This window comes from Eubalaena glacialis, chromosome 1 (genome assembly GCF_028564815.1).
Source record: "Eubalaena glacialis isolate mEubGla1 chromosome 1, mEubGla1.1.hap2.+ XY, whole genome shotgun sequence".
NCBI lineage: Eukaryota > Metazoa > Chordata > Mammalia > Artiodactyla > Balaenidae > Eubalaena > Eubalaena glacialis.
Window position 1 is genome coordinate 207678129 of NC_083716.1, and position 19364 is coordinate 207697492.

The following is a 19364-nucleotide window of genomic DNA, read 5'->3' on the forward strand; positions in this document are numbered from 1 at the left end:
CTTGTAGACAGCATATATATGGGTTTTGTTTTTGAAGCCATTCAGCCAGTCTGTGTCTTTTGGTTAGAGCACTTAATCCATTTACATTTAAGGTAATTACCAATATATATGTTCTTATTGCCATTTTGTTAATTGCTTAGGAATTGTTTTTGTAGGTCTTTTTTCTTCCCTTCCTCTTATATTCTCTTGTGATTTGATGACTATATTTAGTGTTGTGTTTGTATTTCTCTTTCTTTTTTGTGTGTATATCCATTGTAGATTTTTGGTTTGCAGTTACCATGAGGTTTTGATGTAGCAAATCAATATATAAATTATATATAAATATATAACATATATATTTTATATATATATATATATATATATATATATATATATATATATATATACACACACACACACAAGATTGTTTTAAGTTGCTGGTCTCTTAATTTCAAATGTGTTTCCAATATCCTGCGTTTGTACTTCCCTCTTTTCACGATTGCTTGTTTTGATATCATATTTGTGTGTGGATGATCTCCTACCTTTACTGTACGTTTGCCTTTACTGGTGAGCTTTCCCATTCATAATTTTCTTGTTTCTAGTTGTGGCCTTTTCCACCTAGAGGAGTTCCTTTAGCATTTGTTATAAAGCTGGTTTGGTGGTGCTGAATTCTCTTAGCTTTTGCTTGTTTGTAAAGGTTTTGATTTCTCCATGAAATCTGAATGAGAGCCTTGCTGGGTGGAGTATTCTTGGTTGTAGGTTTTTCCGTTTCATCACTTTCATGTTGTGCCACTCCCCTCTGGGCTGCAAAGTTTCTGCTGAAAAATCAGCTAATAACCTTATGGGGATTCCCTGGTATTTGTTGCTTTTCTCTGTTGCTTTTAGTATTTTCTCTTTGCCTTTAATTTTTGTCAATTTGGTTACTATGTGTCTTGGCGTGTTCCTCCTTGGTTGTATCCTGTATGGGACTCTGCGCTTCCTGGACTTGGGTGACTATTCCTTTCCCATGTTAGGGAAGTTTTCAGCTATTATCTCCTCAAATATTTTCTCAGGCTCATTCTCTGTCTCTCCTCCTTCTGGGACCCCTATAATGGGAATGTTGGTTTGCTTAACATTATCCCAGAGGTCTCTTAAACTGTCCTCATTTCTTTTTTTTCTTTTTTCTTTATTCTATTCTGCGGCAGTGATTTCCACCGTTCTGTCTTCCAGCTCACTTATCCATTTTTCTGCCTCATTTATTCTGCTGTTGAGTCCTTCTAGTGTATTTTTCATTTCAGTTATTTTATTTGTTCAACTTTGTTTGTTCTTTAACTCTTTTAGCTCTTTGTTAAACATTTCTTGTATCCTCTTGGTCTGTGCCTCTGTTCTTTTTCCAAGATCTTGGATCATCTTTATTATAATTACTCTGAATTCTTTTGCAGGTAGATGGCCTATTTTTACTTAGTTACTCTTCTGGGGTTTTATTTTGTTCCTTCATCTGGAACATACTCCTGTGCTCTCATTTTGTCTAATTTTCTGTGTTTGCATTCCCACAGGCTGCAGGATTGTAGTTCCCCTTGCTTCTGGTATCTGCCCCTTGGTGGGTGAGGCTGGTCCAAGAGGCTTGTGCAGGCTTCCTGGTGGGAGGGACTGGTGCCTGCCCACTGGTGGGTGGAGCTGAGTCTTGTCCCTCTAGTGGGCAGGGCCGTGTCAAGGGGTGTGTTTAGAGGCAACTATGGGCTCAGGAAGACTTTAAGTAGCCTGTCTGCTAATGGGTGGGGCTGTGTTCCCACCCTCTTGGTTGTTTGGCCTGAGATGTCCCAGCACTAGAGCTTAAGGAAGTCTTATTGTGGCTTCTTCTTTGTCTTTGGAAGTAGAAGTTCTTTTTTAGTAGGTTCCAGTCCTTTTTTGTTAATGGTTCTTCAGCAGTTAGTTGTGATTTTGGTGTTTTCCTGAGCGGGGGTGAGCTCAGGTCCTTCTACTCCACCATCTTGTCCAGAGCTCTCTCTATATTTCATATTTAAAAATTTAACATGGGAATTTTTTGTATCTTCCATGTCTCTATTTGATATTTTGCATCTTTCCTCTAGGTTAACATATGGAATGAAGCTACAAAACTATTTTAATATCTTTGTAAACTAATTCTTTTTTTTTTTTTTTTGAGGCAGTTTCAATTGACTGATTTTTCTTCTCATTATTTTTATATATTTTCCTGCTTCTTTGCATTCCTGGTAACTTTTTTTTTTTTTTTTTTTACTTTATATATATATATATATTTATTTATTTATTTATTTATGGCTGTGTTGGGTCTTCGTTTCTGTGCGAGGGCTTTCTCTAGTTGCGGCAAGCGGGGGTCACTCCTCATCGCGGTGCGCGGGCCTCTCACTATCGCGGCCTCTCTTGTTGCGGAGCACGGGCTCCAGACGCACAGGCTCAGTAATTGTGGCTCACGGGCCTAGTTGCTCCGCGGCATGTGGGATCCTCCCAGACCAGGGCTCGAACCCGTGTCCCCTGCATTGGCAGGCAGACTCTCAACCACTGCGCCACCAGGGAAGCCCCTCCTGGTAACTTTTGCCTGGGTGTCAGACATAACTTTACCTTGTTGGGTTCTGGATAGTGTTGTTCTTACAAATGCACTTGAGTTTTGTTCTAGGACAGTTAAGTTTTTTGGAAACTTTAATGTCTTGCTTTCAAGCTTTGTTATGTAGGAACAGAGCAGCATTTAATCTAGAGTTAATTTAGTCCCAGTTGAGGCAAAACACTTCTGAGTACTCTACACTGTGCTTTTGAATTAATGAGGCTTTCTACTCTGGCTGGTGGGAACAGGCACTCTTCTGTCCCTTTTGAGCCTCAGGGGTTGTTCCCTCAAATCCTTTCAGCTTGTTTTTTCCCTAGCCTCATGTAGTTTCCTTATACTCATGCACTGATCAGTAAGTACTCTGTTGAATGCAGATCTCTGGAGTTTTTTTCTTTTATTTTTACTGGAGTATAATTGCTTTACAATGTTGTGTTAGTTTCTGCTGTATAGCAAAGTGAATCAGGCATACGTATACATATATCCCCATATCCCCTCCCTCTTGCGCCTCCCTCTCACCCTCCCTATCCCACCCCTCTAGGCGGTCACAAAGCACTGAGCTGATCTCCCTGTACTATGCAGCTGCTTCCACTAGCTATCTATTTTACATTTTCTAGTGTATATATGTCAGGCTACTCTCTCACTTCGTCCCAGCTTACCCTTCCCCCTCCCCATGTCCTCAAGTCCATTCCCTATGTCTGCGTCTTTATTCCTGTCCTGCCCCTAGGTTCATCAGAACCATTTTTTTGTTTGTTTTCCATATATGTGTATTAGCATATGGTATTTGTTTTTCTCTTTCTGACTTGCTTCACTCTGTATGACAGACTCTAGATGCATTTGGTTTCTTTTTATGGCTGAGTGATATTCCATTGTATATATGTGCCACATCTTTATTTTTATATAAATTTATTTATTTTTAATTTTTTTTGGCTGCATTGGGTCTTCATTGCTGCGTGTGCGGTTTCTCCAGTTGCGGCGAGTGAGGGCTGCTCTTCGTTGCGGTGCACGGACTTCTCATTGTGGTGGCTTCTCTTGTGGCGGAGCACGGGCTCTAGGCACGTGGGCTTCAGTAGTTGTGGCACGCAGGCTCAGTAGTTGTGGCTCGCAGGCTCTAGAGCGCAGGCTCAGTAGTTGTGGTGCATGGGCTTAGTTGCTCTGTGGCATGTGGGATCTTCCCAGACCAGGGCTCGAACCCGTGTCCCCTGCATTGTCAGGCGGATTCTTAACCATTGCACCACCAGGGAAGTCCCGATGTGCCACATCTTCTTTATCCATTCATCTTTCGATGAACACTTAGGTTGCTTCCGTGTCCTGGCTATTGTAAATAGTGCTGCAATGAACATTGTGATAAATTTCTCCTTTTGAATTATGGTTTTCTTAGGATATATGCCCAGTAGTGGTATTGCTGGGTCATATGGTAGTTCTATTTTTAGTTTTTTAAGGAACCTCCATACTGTTCTCCATAGTGGCTGTATTAATTTACATTCCTACCAACAGTGCAAGAAGGTTCCCTTTTCTCCACACCCTCTCTAGCATTTATTGTTTGTAGATTTTTTGATGATGGTCATTCTGACCAGTGTGAGGTGATACCTCATTGTGGTTTTGATTTGCATTTCTTTGATGATTAGTGATGTTGAGCATCCTTTCATGTGGTTGTTGGCAATCTGTATATCTTCTTTGGAGAAATGTCTGTTTAGGTCTTCTGCCCATTTTGGGGTTGGGTTGTTTGCTTTTTTGATATTGAGCTGCATGAACTGCTTGTATATTTTGGAGATTAATCCTTTGTCAGTTGCTTCATTTGCAAGGATTTTCTTTCATTCTGAGGGTTGTCTTTTCATCTTATTTATGGTTTCCTTTGCTGTGCAAAAGCTTTTAAGTTTCATTAGGTCCCAATTGTTTATTTTTGTTTTTATTCCCATTTCTCTAGGAGCTGGGTCAAAAAGGATCTTGCTGTGATTTATGTCATAGAGTGTTCTGCCTATGTTTTCCTCTGAGAGTTTTATAGTGTCTGCCCTTACAATTAGGTCTTTAATCCATTTTGAGTTTATTTTTGTGTATGGTGTTAGGGAGTGTTGTAATTTCATTTTTTTACATGTAGCTGTCCAGTTTTCCCAGCACCACTTATTGAAGAGGCTTTCTTTTCTCCACTGTATATTCTTGCCTCCTTTATGAAAAATAAGGTGACCATATGTGTGTGGGTTTATCTCTGGGCTTTCTATCCTGTTCCATTGATCTGTATTTCTTTTTTTTTGCCAGTACCATACTGTCTTGATTACTGTAACTTTGTCGTATAGTCTGAAGTCAGGGAGTCTGATTCCTCTAGCTTCGTTTTTCTTTCTCAAGATTGCTTTGGCTATTCGGGGTCTTTTGTGTTTCCATACAGATGTGAAATTTTTTGTTCTAGTTCTGTGAAAAATGCCGTTGGTAGTTTGATAGGGATTGTATTGAATCTGTAGATTGCTTTGGGTAGTATAGTCATTTTCACAAATCTGTGTAGCTCTCTCTTCTCCAGTACTTGATCCTACAAGCTCTGGCTGCTTTGGTCTTCCTTGATATCAGGTTCCATCTCCTCTACCCAGAGAGGCTTGGCCTAGGTTACATTTCTATGTGCTACAGCCTGAAAACTCTCTTCAGGTGGTAATCTGGGGTTACATAAGCTTCAACTCATTTGTTTTCCATCTCTCAGGGATCTCTGTCCTCTGTTGCATGATGTCCAATGTTTTGAGAATCATTGTTTCATATATTTTATCCAGTTTTTCTTTTTTTAATAAATTAATATATTTATTTATTTTTATTTTTTGCTGTTTTGGGTCTTGGTTGCACGGAGGATTTCTTTAGTCGTGGTGAGCGGGGGCTACTTCTTGTTGTGGTGCGGGGGCTTCTCATTGTGGTTGCTTCTCTTGTTGCAGAGCACGGGCTCTAGGCATGCAGGCTTCAGTAGTTGTGGCACGCAGGCTCAGTAGATGTGGCTCGTGGGCTCTAGAGCGCAGGCTCAGTAGTTGTGGCACATGGGCTTAGTTGCGCCGTGGCATGTGGGATTTTCCCGGACCAGGGCTCAAACCCATGTCCCCTGCATTGGCAGGCGGCTTCCTAACCACTGCGCCACCAGGGAAGTTATCCAGTTTTGTAGTTGTTTCAGGCAGGAGGGTAAATCTGGTTACTTTTTTTCCATCTTGAGTAGATGTGGAAGTTCTCTAGGCAGTTCCAACATAATGTCACATTTGGGTTTCTGCAGGAGCAGTAAAGTTGGAAGATGAAGTAGGAGATTGTAAGAGAAGTGCAAGGATAGATTATGAGACAGAAAACGGTATCACAAATCTGGGTGAGACAAACATGTATATTATTGTGGGACTTAGGGTATATTATTGGTCTAAAGTAATTCCCAAGAACGGCCTGTTTGTATAGCAACACCTTTGATGGTATAGTTTCCAATCCCCACTGTCATGGCTCCTCCAGTCATAATGACTCAACCTTGTGTGTACCGTCACTGACAGAGTTAGGTGCCATGTAGGATACCAAAATGAATGACTTAAAAGTTTGCCTCAAAGGAACTAAATGTCTATTACATGAGATATTTAACTTTATACAATATAGAAAATGGTAAATTTCATAATAGGAATATAGATAAAATTATATAAGAATTCCGAGGAAGAAGACATTACTTACAAGGAACAGAACTGACATTTTAATGAGCACTGGACATTGGACTTAGTGCTTTATATTTTTTGGTTAAAGCACTTGGCATTTTGCCTGGCATAAAGTAAGTGTTTTTTTATTATTATAGCTTGGACTTGTGGTTAGGAGCATATGCTAGGGTTTGAATCCTACTTCCTCTTTATTAGCTGGACAGATTACTGAGACTTTCAGTTTTTCATTTTTTTAATCTGAGGGAATAGTAGTAGTAGCTACCTAACTGAATTGTTATGAGGATTTAGTGAGTTAACCGATGTTAAGATCTTAAACAGAATCTGATACATGCTTCTCAATATATGTTAATTTTTATAATTAATTTTATTAATAATGCGCTTTAAAATCCTGAAACATAAGCATTATCCTTAACTTTCAAGATGGTGTATCTCTTAGGGAGCATCTTTTTTGTTTGTTTTTTAAATTAATTAATTAATTAATTTTTGGCTGTGTTGGGTCTTCGTTGCTGTGCGCGGGCTTTCTCTGGTTCCGGTGAACGGGGGCTACTCTTCGTTGCAATGCGTGGGCTTCTCACTGCGGTGGCTTCTCTTGTTGTGGAGCATGGGCTCTAGGTGCGTGGGCTTCAGTAGTTGTGGCACGCGGGCTCAGTAGTTGTGGCTCGCGGGCTGTAAAGTGCAGGCTTAGTAGTTGTGGCGCATAGGCTTAGTTGCTCCGCGGCATGTGGGATCTCCGCGGACCAGGGATCGAATCCGTGTCCTTTGCACTGGCAGGCAGATTCTTAACCACTGCACCACCAGAGAAGTCCTGTTAGGGAGCACCTTTGGCTGGTCACAATAGAGACATGATTATGTTGGCTTAACCAAATAAAGAGTGTTTTCTTTTTTCTGTGAAACTAAGTCCAAAGGCAATCTTCCAGATTAGCCAGCGGTGGAGTTCAGACAGGAAGAATAGAATAGGCAAAAGGTCTGAGCTAGGTGAGTAAGCCAAAGGTCTTTCTCAGAAGATCCAACAGTAACTTCTACTTTTAACTTACTGTTTAGAACTGTTGTATAATCACCCTAGTTACAAAGGATGCTAGGAAATGTATCTCTTTTTATTTTTTATTTTATTTTTCTTTTACTGTAGCTCTTTTTAAAGGGCACATTACCACCCCAAGAAAAATTGTGTTTTAATAAGAGAGAAAGAATTCATTGAATATCATTTAGGCCACTAATGGTGTCTCCCACAAATGCGAGAGCTGAAATTCAGAAATTCAGCAACTTGCCTGAGGTTGTTACATAAACTATTAAGTGATAAAGCTCATATTAGTACCAAAGTCTGACCAATACCATTCCACATTACTTTTGCTACACAGTCCAGAAAAGCAAGTGATCTTTTCATGGTAGGATCTTTAGGTTGAATCTTTCATGACAGGATATGGACATGAGATTAAATTGCAGATATATAGAATTCAAGGAGCAAGTAGAAGGAATTATACAGCACATTTGGGGTGCTAGTAAGTTCATTTTTGTGAGAACTTTAGGATCCAGGGAAGGAAAGAAGCTGGGAAAAGATTAAAAAGATATGACAGGTTAAATGGTAATAATTCTACAGGGCCAGGCTGAGAATTTTACATTTTGCTTAGCATGTGTTTAAAAGTCTTATTTAAATGATATATTAAAGTAGCCTGTTGAATCAAAAAGCTTTCCTAAAATCTGGATGAAAAAAATTAAGCTTCACAGATTTCTGAAAATAGGTATGGTGATCAAATGGAGGTGATAAGATAATTTACTGGTTACCATAATAAAATTGTATAACAATTTTCTGGCTGTAACTATTGCATCTGTAATTGCTTTTAGAAACTCTTGTGTTTTTTACATTTCTGTTCTATAAGAACCCTCTAAAATCTTAAAGATGGACATTCAGCAAAACACGTTTCCTGCCTTTTTGGAGCTTACATTCCAGTAGGGGGCGATAGACAATAAATAATAAACATAATAAGTAAGTATATATAAACATACTAAATAAGTATATTGTATGTACTTATATGTATTATTATATGTGTATGAAGTACTTATATGTTAGGTTGATAAATAATATGGAACGAAAATGGAACAGAGAAAGGGAAATATAGGGTTCAGTGTGGAGAGAATTTCAATTTTAAATAGGGCAATCTGAGTGGCCTCATTAAGAAGGTATATGTAAGCAAATTAGAGAGTAGGAGAGTTAGTCATGCAGATACATGAAGAGTAGTGCAGTAAGAGGGAACTGCAAGAATGGGACGTGCTTGCTCTGCCTGAAGAAGCATGGGTACCTCTTATATGGATGGATGACAAGACAGACTCCATGGGTAAAGATGCTAGTAGGTGGGTACAAGTGAGAATCTGGAAATTATCTTCTGATTAATTCAGTTTTCTCAGTGAAATAAGAAGCAAGGGCCTTAGGGGAGTGTGGAGATTGGTGCAGGGGGGGAAGTGTGTTAGGGAGTTAAGAAAAGCTAGTAAGAGAGTAATTAGACTAGGCAAAAATATTATTAATAGCCCTACTTGATTAAGGATTCATCTGAGGTTATGTTCATAATAACTTCAGCATGTTTGTGTGTTTTTCTCCACTCCTGGGCAACAGTGACTGAGTATTTATTGAGAACCAGACACTGTGTTAACCTGCTGGCTCTAAGAAAGATTAACAAAACCTAATCTTAGTCCTACAGGGACTCACAGTGTAGTGGCAGACAGTTAATACAATCAACGAATTGTAAAGTGGAGTGATAAGTATTGATACTATCAATTGTAAAAAAGGAAAAACCATTTTAAATCAAAGAATTTCCAGGTGGGTGAACAATTCAGGTTGTGTAGGGACTAGCAGATTAGTCTAAAAAGGCAGAAGACTGTGAAATACTTCTAAACTCTCACCTCCCTTTGTCCAGTCAAAAAATATTATGTAAAATCTTTGTCTAATCCCGCTCAGATCCTCTGCTTTGAAACGCATCTTAAACCAGATCCCCAAAACTCGTAAATATTGTACCTCTGACTTCCCTGTGAGACACTGCTAAGACTATCAAGACAGTATTCTCCCTTACTGCAGTAAGCAAAAAACTCAGTTTTGCTTTATCAACAGGTTATTTTGGAGGTATTTTAAAGGAGCCAATATTTGACTGTCTTGGAGGTCCCATCAAAATCTGGTCAACTTGGAAACAGCGTGTTTTTCTGAGGCCCTTTGTGCCTCCTGCACAGGGTCTGTCCAATGACGACGGTGAGGTAAGTTCATATTGGGTTTGAGTTCTGATTTCTTATTTTTTTTTAATCAAACACTCCAAATGCAAATGCTAAGTTTAGTTTGTTTAGTTTGAGAGTAATATCTAGGAATTAGAAACTCTTTTAAAAAATCCATTGATTGATCAGTTTGAAAAACTCTTATTTTGGGTAGAAATCTGCATTATTACTAACAGTACTACTGCTTGTCCTCGTCATTTCTTCATTGTGCGTCTATAAGAGGAAGTTCATAGGGATGAAGATGGGAGTAAGTTTTGAATGTTCAGAAGGTTTCTCTTCAGACTGGCATCCTTTGGAAAAACTGTCTCAGGTCATTTATGAAAATCTTATCAGAACTTTACTTACTCTTGTTTTATTTTGTCCATTGGAAGTCTAGTTCTCTTTGTAGGGGAGGGTCCCCAAGATACAAGGTGCACAAGATTTGACTTACTGTTGCTAGACTCATGGGTTTATCTTTAGTTCTGTACCCACTCTGGGCTGAACTCCTGCATCTTGTCTGTATTTATACTAGGATCAGAATGTGTCATCTTAACTTTCTAATGATATTTGGAATTACAGTGGTTACTTTGGGGAACTTTTGTTATGAACAAAATTGTTCCTTTTGGGAGGCACTTTGAAGCAAAAAAGAAGCAATATCCCAAATATACAATTGTCTACATTTTAAGGCAAGAGGAAACTTCCAAAATATATTCAAGGGATTATGAAATTGCCTCCTTAAAAGATTCCTTGGCAAAGACAAGGGGAAAATGTGAAAAAATTAAAACCATCTTTTCCAGATCCCTTCAAATCACAATTTGAATGTAATGTCCTTTATTCTACTTTCCTCATCCTGTGTTCCTCCATTTCCCTCTGTTCTGTCTCACCTTCGACTTTTTCTTCTTCCCTTCAGAACAGCTCAGGAGGAGATGGTCTTCTTTATTGAAAGGAGAAAGATTACTTTGTTTAATATGAGACCCCCCTCCCTCTCATTTCTATACTTTAAGTATCAATAACTACTGGCTTTTTAATTATACAAATCAGATTGTCAAGGGACCTGAATTAATGTTTAAATCAATTATAATGACCCTTTCCCTCTCTTTCTCTCTCTCCCTCTCTCTCTTTCTTTCTCTCGCTCCCTCTCTCTCTCCTTCTCTCCCTCCCTCCCTCTCCCCCGTGCAGATATGTCAAAATAATTTTCCTGAATCTAAGTTTTCCCTTCTCCTTAATTAAGGAAAGATAATTAGTCTTTTACCGTGATAATTTTGTATTTGACTAAAGCTGGCTTCCTCTCATTTTTTTCTGTCTGTTCCTCTTTTCCTTTTCCCTCCCTAGGGAAACATTAAAGATTAATTGATGAAAACAATTATTCTGTCATTATGTGCTCACTCTAGGAATATCTAATGAAGAATTTCTAAAATGGAAAGAAAATGAAACTTTTTGTTTCTTTTCTTTAAAATTGCTTTTAAGAGATATTTCTGGTTAAAACTATAAGGAAAGAAAAAAGAGGTCTTGGTTCCAAGATGAAGGGCTTTGAAACAGGATTTAAAGAGTTTTTGTAATTTTATTTATGAATATGAAGTTTATATATTATATAGGAAATTTTAATAGAATATTCCTGATAAATAGTTGAATCATTGGACAAATTAGAGTGAATTAATTGTACTGATTTGAAGGACTGAAAAACATTTATTTTCTTCCTGACTTTAATATATGAAATTACTGCCAACACAATATTCTAGGTTATACATGAAGATTGAACATCTCATAATTTAAACTCTGTATTTTTGCATTGGTTTGATGGGACAGATGAGGTAGCATTATAGTTATTATTTCTTTTATTTATTTATTTATTATTATTTTTTTTTGGCTGCATTGGGTCTTCGTTGCTGCCCGTGGGCTTTCTCTAGTTGCAGCGAGCGGGGACGACTCCTCATTGTGGTGCGCGGCCTTCTCATTGAGGCGACTTCTCTTGTGGCAGAGCACGGGCTCTGGGTGCGCGGGCTATAGTAGTTGTGGCACGTAGGCTCAGTAGTTGTGGCTCGCGGGCTCTAGAGCACAGGCTCAGTAGTTGTGGCGCACAGGCTTAGTTTCTCCGCGGCATGTGAGATCTTCCTGGACCAGGGCTCGAACCCGTGTCCCCTGCAGTGGCAGGTGGATTCTGAACCACTGCGCCACCAGGGAAGCCCATAGTTATTATTTCTACAAGTTGTTTAACATTACAAAAATTAGAATCATGATTAACTAGGTAAAATTATAATGATGGGTATCTTAAACAGATTTATTATCTTATGATATTTCTATAATATCAAAATTCTTAAGAACTTTATATTTAACTAAAATTGTAATATCTAGATCCTTAGGTAACTTAAATAGGTTAGACAAATATTAAACTGAGTTAATTGATACATAATCTTTGAATACTTAGACAAAATCTAAAGAAAAAAATGAGAGACAAAACACTGGTCACTAAATAGTTTTATCTAGCTGTTGTTATTGTACATTTAAAAATAGATACAGATCTACAGGATGTGAAAATGACTTTGAATTTTGTTATATACATAGCCTCCTTAAAATTTATAAAGATAAAATGGCAGGCATGCCCATTAGAAAAATAGCTAAACAGTTCCTGCTTTTCTGTCTTCTAGTTTTGTCTGGGGGAAAACAAATTTGGTCACCTAGGTTAATGCAGCAATTAGGACTGTATTTAGTATAATTTCAAAGAGGTATGAATATGTATGCAAAGTAATTTATATGGTTTGTTTCTTGAAGAAATTGCTGTACGTAAGATGGTAAGTTCATAGAATGCTGAAATGGCCTTCTAAAAGCAGAGCTACAGCATTAACTCAGAGGCAACATTCTGAAAGTTTGAGTGCCATCCTTGGTGCATTAAATCAGAGACCTCTTTATGGTGCTGTGTTCCCAACAGGAAGAATACATGGGACATTAATTAATAACCAAGGGGCAGAAGCAGGAGTGGCTCCATTTACCATCATTCTGAATGACACACTGGGAGGTTTTGTGCTTCCCACCCCTTTAATTCTGAGCCCTGCAGGGTTGGAGGTCCTGGTCCCCAAAGGGAGCATACTTTTGCCAGGAGGAACACAAAGTTTTTATTGAACTATAAGATACGCTGATGGCAGTGCACTTTGGAGTCCTTGAATCCAGGCACCAGCAAGTAAGAAGAGGCATCAGCATTCTGGCAGGGGTGATGGACCCTGATCAGTTGGAGGAGGTAGGGCAGGGGGACTACATGTGGAACCCAGATGATCCATTTGGGCACCTTTTGGTACTCCTGTGCCCCACTGTAACAGTGAATAGACTCATGCAGCAATGTCAGCATGAGAACAATATGATTGCTAAGACCTTTCAGGAGTTAAGATTTCAGTCACACCACCTGTAAGCCACCAAGACCTGATGAGGTGATAGCTGTTGGTGAGGGAGAGCGTGCGTACCACTTGTGACCCCAGAGATCAACAGCAGTGTCGGAGGTCCCATCTGAGTTTCTCCTCAGGAAGACAGGCCCACAAGAACCACAGAAGACCTGTACCCTGAAGCTGTGGGTAGAGATGTCTGTTCAGCACAAGAGGTGAGCCTTGACAGCTATGAAAATGACCCACTCAGAGCTTTTGTTTCAAGTGGAGTAATTGACCAGTGGCCCCAGCTGCTGTGCTCTGGATCTACCATGGTGCTTGTTCAGAAGCTATGCTTCTCACAGGCTGCTCCCAGCCAGTGGCTGAGTATGGCAAAGGTACTAAAGCAGGCCCATTTCTGTGAGAAGGACTCTTTGATGGGTAACTTTGGCTTGGGGTTTCCCTGTCAGCCCTGCAGACTTTACCCAATACCTATCAAATCCTTGCATTGAAAAACTCAACTTAAACTAGACCCCCCAAAACTCACAAACATCTCCCCTTTGTTCTTCCCCCTCAGAGACACTGGTAAGATCGTCAAGGTAGTATTTTTCCTTACTACAGTAAGCAGGAAACTTAGCTTTGCTTTATCAACAGGTTATTTGGTGGTATTTTCAAGGAGATAGCATTCAACATATGGAAAGAAACCAAAATTCAAAAGCAGGGGGAAGACCTTCACAGGTAAAAGAAACAGTAAATGCAAAGGCCTTGAGGTAAAAAAAAAAAAAAAAAAAAAATGTGTTAAAGGGCTGAAAAAAGTCCGTGTGACATAAGCTGAGAGAGCAATAGGGAAAATGGTATGAGCTGAGGTCAGTCATGTACAGAAGGCCTTGGAGTCCATGGTAATCATAGGGTCAATTTTATTCTGAGTATAGCAAAAACCATTAGAAAATTTTTAGTGGAGAAGTGATATACCTTGTTTTATATGTTGTAGGAGAATATATTATAGAAGGACATGAATGGAAACAGGGAGAGCAATTAGGAAGTTATTGCAATTGCACAGCTGAGAGCTTAGGTGACTTGGAACTACAATGATAGTGATACAGGAAGCAAAGAGAAATGGACAGATTCACGATATATTTTAGAGAGAGAATCATCAAGACTTGCTGATTGAGGGGCTGTTGGGGAGGGGGTGTGGGGATGGTAAGTGAAGGAAGGGGAGGAGCGAAGAATGTCTCCAGGGTTTTAGCCTTGAGCAACTGTATGGATGATAGTGAATTTTACTGAGTTGAGGAAGACTGGGGTTGAATAGATTCAGAAGAGAAAAGCGGGAGCTGTCTTTGGACTGGTTAGTTTGATTTCCAGGCGGAAGTGTTTAGTAGGCACTTAGAAATACAAATCTAGATAAATATTTTTGTGATTTATCAACATAAGGATGGTATTTAAAAACAGAAAACAGAGAAGAAATGTAGATAAAGAAGAGAATGACCGGGTTCTAGCCCTGGGGCCCTCCAACACTTAGATTAGGTAGAGCAGCAAAAATGGCTAAGAAATTAAAAGGAACACCAACAATGCTTCACACTGGTCAATTGAGTCCACTTTGGAACCTGTGAAGGAACATAGGAGTAGGAAATACCTCAGATTAGTTGCTAATTGAAGCAATCTCTTCAGTCCCTTAGTCAACAAATACATATTCAGTGTATTATAAAACAGGGGTCTCCAAGAGACACTGCAATATAAGGTAACTACAGCCTAAATGCCCTTTAATATACCATATTCACATGTAACACTCCCTCCACATGAGGAGATTCAGAATTTCTAGGCTTGATTATAAAAATATTTCAGAAAAGTCTTTTTTCTTTCTAGTCTTCTGCTTTCTATTCTTTTTTTTTTGGAACTAACTACCTTAAACTATCAACTTTTTGTTATCTTTTTATACTTTATTCAATTTTATATTTAATACATTATTAAACTTTTTCACTTATTTTGCTTTTACCTAAAATATGGTTAAGTGACAGTATACATTCTGGCTTTAAGAAGGTGATTAGAATTATGTAAATATATTAACTGTCTTAAGACGATCTTTCCTCTCTTGTCAGGTTTGATTAACATTTGAAAATACATTGAAATGTTTTGATATCAGAATTATATTAGTACAAAATATGGGTGTATTTAGACCTTCAAGAAGAATTTAACCAAAGGATATAGGCAAGAATAAAACAAAACAAAAACATCTAGCTTGTAGTAGCTAAGAAACAATGTGTGACTTTCAGAGTAACAGACTTCTATATCAGTTGTGTAATAGTAATTTTTATTCATCAGGTCTTTTTATTTCCATGGAAACACTGAAGTCATTTTAATTTTTAATTACACTACAGTTTACAGTTCCGTTGATTTTAACTCTGTAGTAGTAAGCACAGAAGCTAGAGCTTTACCCATTTCTACTTTAAAAATATAAAGGAGGGAAAGATGGTTTAAAATGGTCATGAATTTCATTTAGTTACAACCTGTAGCTGTATATTGATTATTTCTAATTTCACCTAAACCTGCCCTGCAATTTTATAGCCAATTAATTCTTCTATTTTTGTCTATACCCTTTGGCTAAAAGTATTTTCACAGGAAGTAAACTACAATAGAAAACTCAGCAATGGATGCTGGTAGAATAAGTAGTTTGGGTGATATGTGAAATAATAGGAGCAGAGAACTAGTTCTGATCCTTACTTAATGGAGTAATCTTGGGTGAATCAATTCATTTCTTCATCTGCAACCTGGGAGAGTGAGAATGAGTGCTAGAATTCAGTGGTTCTCTGAAATATCTTGGCTCTGTGGAGCCCATGGCTTATGGAAGCTATACACATGGGCCCCAGAGTTAATGATACTTCTCATGACATGGGTATCAATATGGGTATCAAAAGGGACTGGATGCAGACCAGTAATAAAAAGCTATTAAATGGAACAATTTGTTCATTAAATGGGTATGATGCAGATCTCATAGCTAGGCAGTCTTATATTTCTTTTCTCTTTCTGTATCATTAAATTTCCTGATATATAACTTTTACAGGTTCTGGTCCTATTTGATCATGATAATTTTCAGAATGCAAAGGGCAAGGGGAAAGGAACTGACATTGAATAGCTATTATATACTATGCATTGTGTTTTTACATAATTATCTATTTTTATATCAGTCCTGTTGGCAGCAGTGAATGTTCTCATTTTATAAACGAGAAATTGAGACTCAAAAGAGGGTAATTCTGTCAAGTATCAGTAAACATTTGGAGATACAATTTAAAATATCACTTTGAATTTTACTGTGAACTGAGATTTAGCTTCTTTCCTATTTATATTTGCTAGTTGTCTTTATCAGTAGTTCCCTTCCTATTGGCTGAAACCCCTGAGGTGTTGTAGATTAATTGCAGAGGGATCTGAGAATCTAACATTGTCACTAAACAAATGAATAATATGATTTGAGTGTATATATGACTATTTGTTCAACTGCATTAATAAAAAATGTGTTAATTTTAAAATATTACTAATTCTTGGCATTTGCTTTATTTTATTCAAAGAGTGTCTAAATGGGAAACCATTGATCTTAATAATTAGCTCTGGGAGATTTTTACTTTTGGTGCTTGGTTTTCAGTTTTTCTATTTTATGATCATGGATTAGTAGCTGCCATCCCTGGTCTCAGTTTGTATGATTGTACAATAGCAGATGGTAATAAAGTTCATTCTAACCCTAAAATCCTAATCCAGCCCTCCTCAAATTTATTAATCTTCCTGAACAAATCTATCACATTTGCATAAGCCATCAAACTAGAGTAGAAAAAAGAGATTTATACTTTATCAGTGGTATCAATAAATAATAGTGGATCATAATATTTTTAGACCTAGAAAAGACCCTGGAAGTCTGACCCAATCTTTTTTTTTTCTTTAAACAGATGAGTGAATTTGGCTCAGAAGGAATAAATAATTTTCCCAGAATCATACAGTTAGTGTCAGCTTTAGAGCTTTAACCCCAGGTGTACTTTAAAGGTTCAGTGCTTTATCAAGTAATTTAAAATATTTTTATTGTATTGAATAGGTGTTCTATCAGGAAACCAAAGATTAAACAGACAACCGGTTGTCTGAAACATTGCCTTAAAATGTTACTGAGTAAATATAATTATAAAACAATAAAAATTATTAAAATAATAAGCTTTCATTGAGGAACCTTGAAAAAGAAAAAATAATTATATTTAAAATTGAGGAATGTATCTTCTTTAAACATAATTTGGATCATAAGCAGTTATAAATACTGCTTTTTTTTTTTTTTTAAATTATTGTTGGTGAATAGCAGGTTCTAGTTCTATTCCCCAGCACTATTATCCCTTTTTTTAAAAATTTTTATTTATTTATGGCTGTGTTCGGTCTTTGTTTCTATGCGAGGGCTTTCTCCAGTTGTGGCAAGTGGGGGCCACTCTTCATCGCGGTGCGCGGGCCTCTCACTATCGTGGCCTCTCTTGCTGCGGAGCACAGGCTCCAGACACGCAGGCTCAGTAATTGTGGCTCACGGGCCCAGCTGCTCCGCGGCATGTGGGATCTTCTGGGACCAGGGCTCGAACCCGTGTCCCCTGCATTGGCAGGCGGATTCTTAACCACTGCGCCACCAGGGAAGCCCAATACTGCTTTTTTAAAACTGAACACTACATTGTATTTTTTTATTGCCTTAAAGGTTCTTCAAAATTGTCATTTTAAGGGATGCATAATATTGCATAATATAGGTTTTTCACATCTATATATTCATTCCCCACATTTTTTGGACGTTTAGATATTTCCAGTATTTTTAATGCCAAATATTTTTTGTATAAAAATCATTTTTGTATCTCTGACTACTATGTTTTCTGTATAAAAATCATTTTTTGTATCTCTGACTACTATGTTTTCTGGTTTAGTTTCCTAGATTTAGAAATGCTGTTTAAAGAACATAAGCATTTTCACACTATTGATAAGATTATCAAGTTTCTTCCTGTACATTTTATGTTGTTTTACTCTGTCTCAAAGTAATTTTTGATTGTACATCTGATCATGTCTTCATGAGAATTAAATATGATAATTTAAAGACTTTTCTAATTTGAAATGATATTTCACTTTTGTTAAGATTAACATTTTTTATTAGGTGTTTTTCAAATATTTCTTTTTCTTGTGTGAAATATCAATTTTTTTCACTAGACCATTTTTATATTGCAATCTACTTTTTTAAAAAATCAATTTTTGTTGGCCTTTTTTTAAACATTTTTGTGGAATTGTTTTGTCTTTTTTTTTACTAGTTGAGTAACATAAATATTCTAGTTGTAAAAGATTCAAACAATATAGAAATATGCATAGCAAATGACTCCCTCCTGACACCTTTCCTTATAGATAACCACTGTCAACAGCATTTTATAGTACATTATTCCTATTCTCATTCTATTAATATGTACATATCTCCATATTCTTTAAATATACATAATTATACATGAATATGTATATATATATGTATAAATGGATCTTATAATACCTACTGTTCAGCATCTTAGTTTCTTCACCTAATAGTATGTCTTCCAGAGCTTACTTTTCCCCTCACAGCATAAAAAGCTCCTCCCCATTATATACATAACACATAATCATTATAAAAAATTTGATTAAAACATGAAAGAAGTTTTAAAACAATAAAAATCACCTGAAATTAGTTTGGAGATAAATACCGTTAATAATTTGATGACCATTCTTTCATGCATCTCTTAATACATTTTACATTACTGATGTTTATTCTGACAACAACTGGTATACTACAATTCACTTCTGGCACTAACCATCCAGAGTTAGCACAGACCACACAAATTAAAGGGCATGGTCCCCAACAAGACACCAGTCAAAAGTGGGATCCTTAGGTCACCTGCACTTCCAGCTGCCTACAAATCTGGGATGATCCCATGACCCCTTTAGGTTTGATAATTTCCTAGAATGACTCAGAACTCAAGAAAGCACTGTGCTTACAATTCGTTTTATCAGAAAGGATACAAATCAGGAATAGCCAAATAAAAGACATATAAGGTAAGATTTGGGAGGGTCTTGAATACAGAAGTTCCATGCCTTCTCCCCGCGGAATCAGGGCACTTCACCCTCCCATCACATCAATGTGTTCAACCGAGAAGCACCACTGAGCTTCGTGTCCAGAGCATTTATTGGGGTTTCATTACATAGAAGCGATTGATTACATCATTGGCCTGTGATTGAAGTCATTCTCCAGCCCTCCTCTCTTTCCCAGAGGTCAGGAGGTTGGCCTGTATCAGGTGGCTCAAAGCCCAACCTTCTAATCATGTGGTTGGTCTTTCCCGCTTGACCAGCCCTGATCCAGAAGCTATCTAGGGGCCCACCTCTGTGAGTTACCTCATTTACATAAACTCTGGTGTGATTGGAAGGGCTCAGATAACAAAGACACTCCTCTTGTGAAATTCTAGAATTTAGATTCATTCCCAGGAACCAGAGACAAAGGTGAGTCAGATTCTTTATTATACAGTAGTGCCATATATTGTTTGCTTTTTACTGTGGATGCTTATTTTGGTCTCAGATTTCTTACCATTTTGATTA

The 19364-nt window shown here is 37.7% G+C and overlaps 1 protein-coding gene across 3 annotated transcripts in view; it reads left to right on the forward strand.

The window, feature by feature from the left end:
- CARF (calcium responsive transcription factor) overlaps positions 1–19364 on the forward strand; it is a 99649-nt gene that overhangs the window by 59059 nt on the left and 21226 nt on the right. For 2 of the 3 annotated variants that reach the window (XM_061186592.1, XM_061186577.1), the window contains one exon: positions 9278–9417. The gene's annotated coding sequence lies outside the window, so the exon portion shown is untranslated. Of the gene's footprint in view, positions 1–9277; positions 9418–12337; positions 12542–19364 lie in introns of those variants that run through there. The other variant, XM_061186585.1, reaches the window with a different exon arrangement.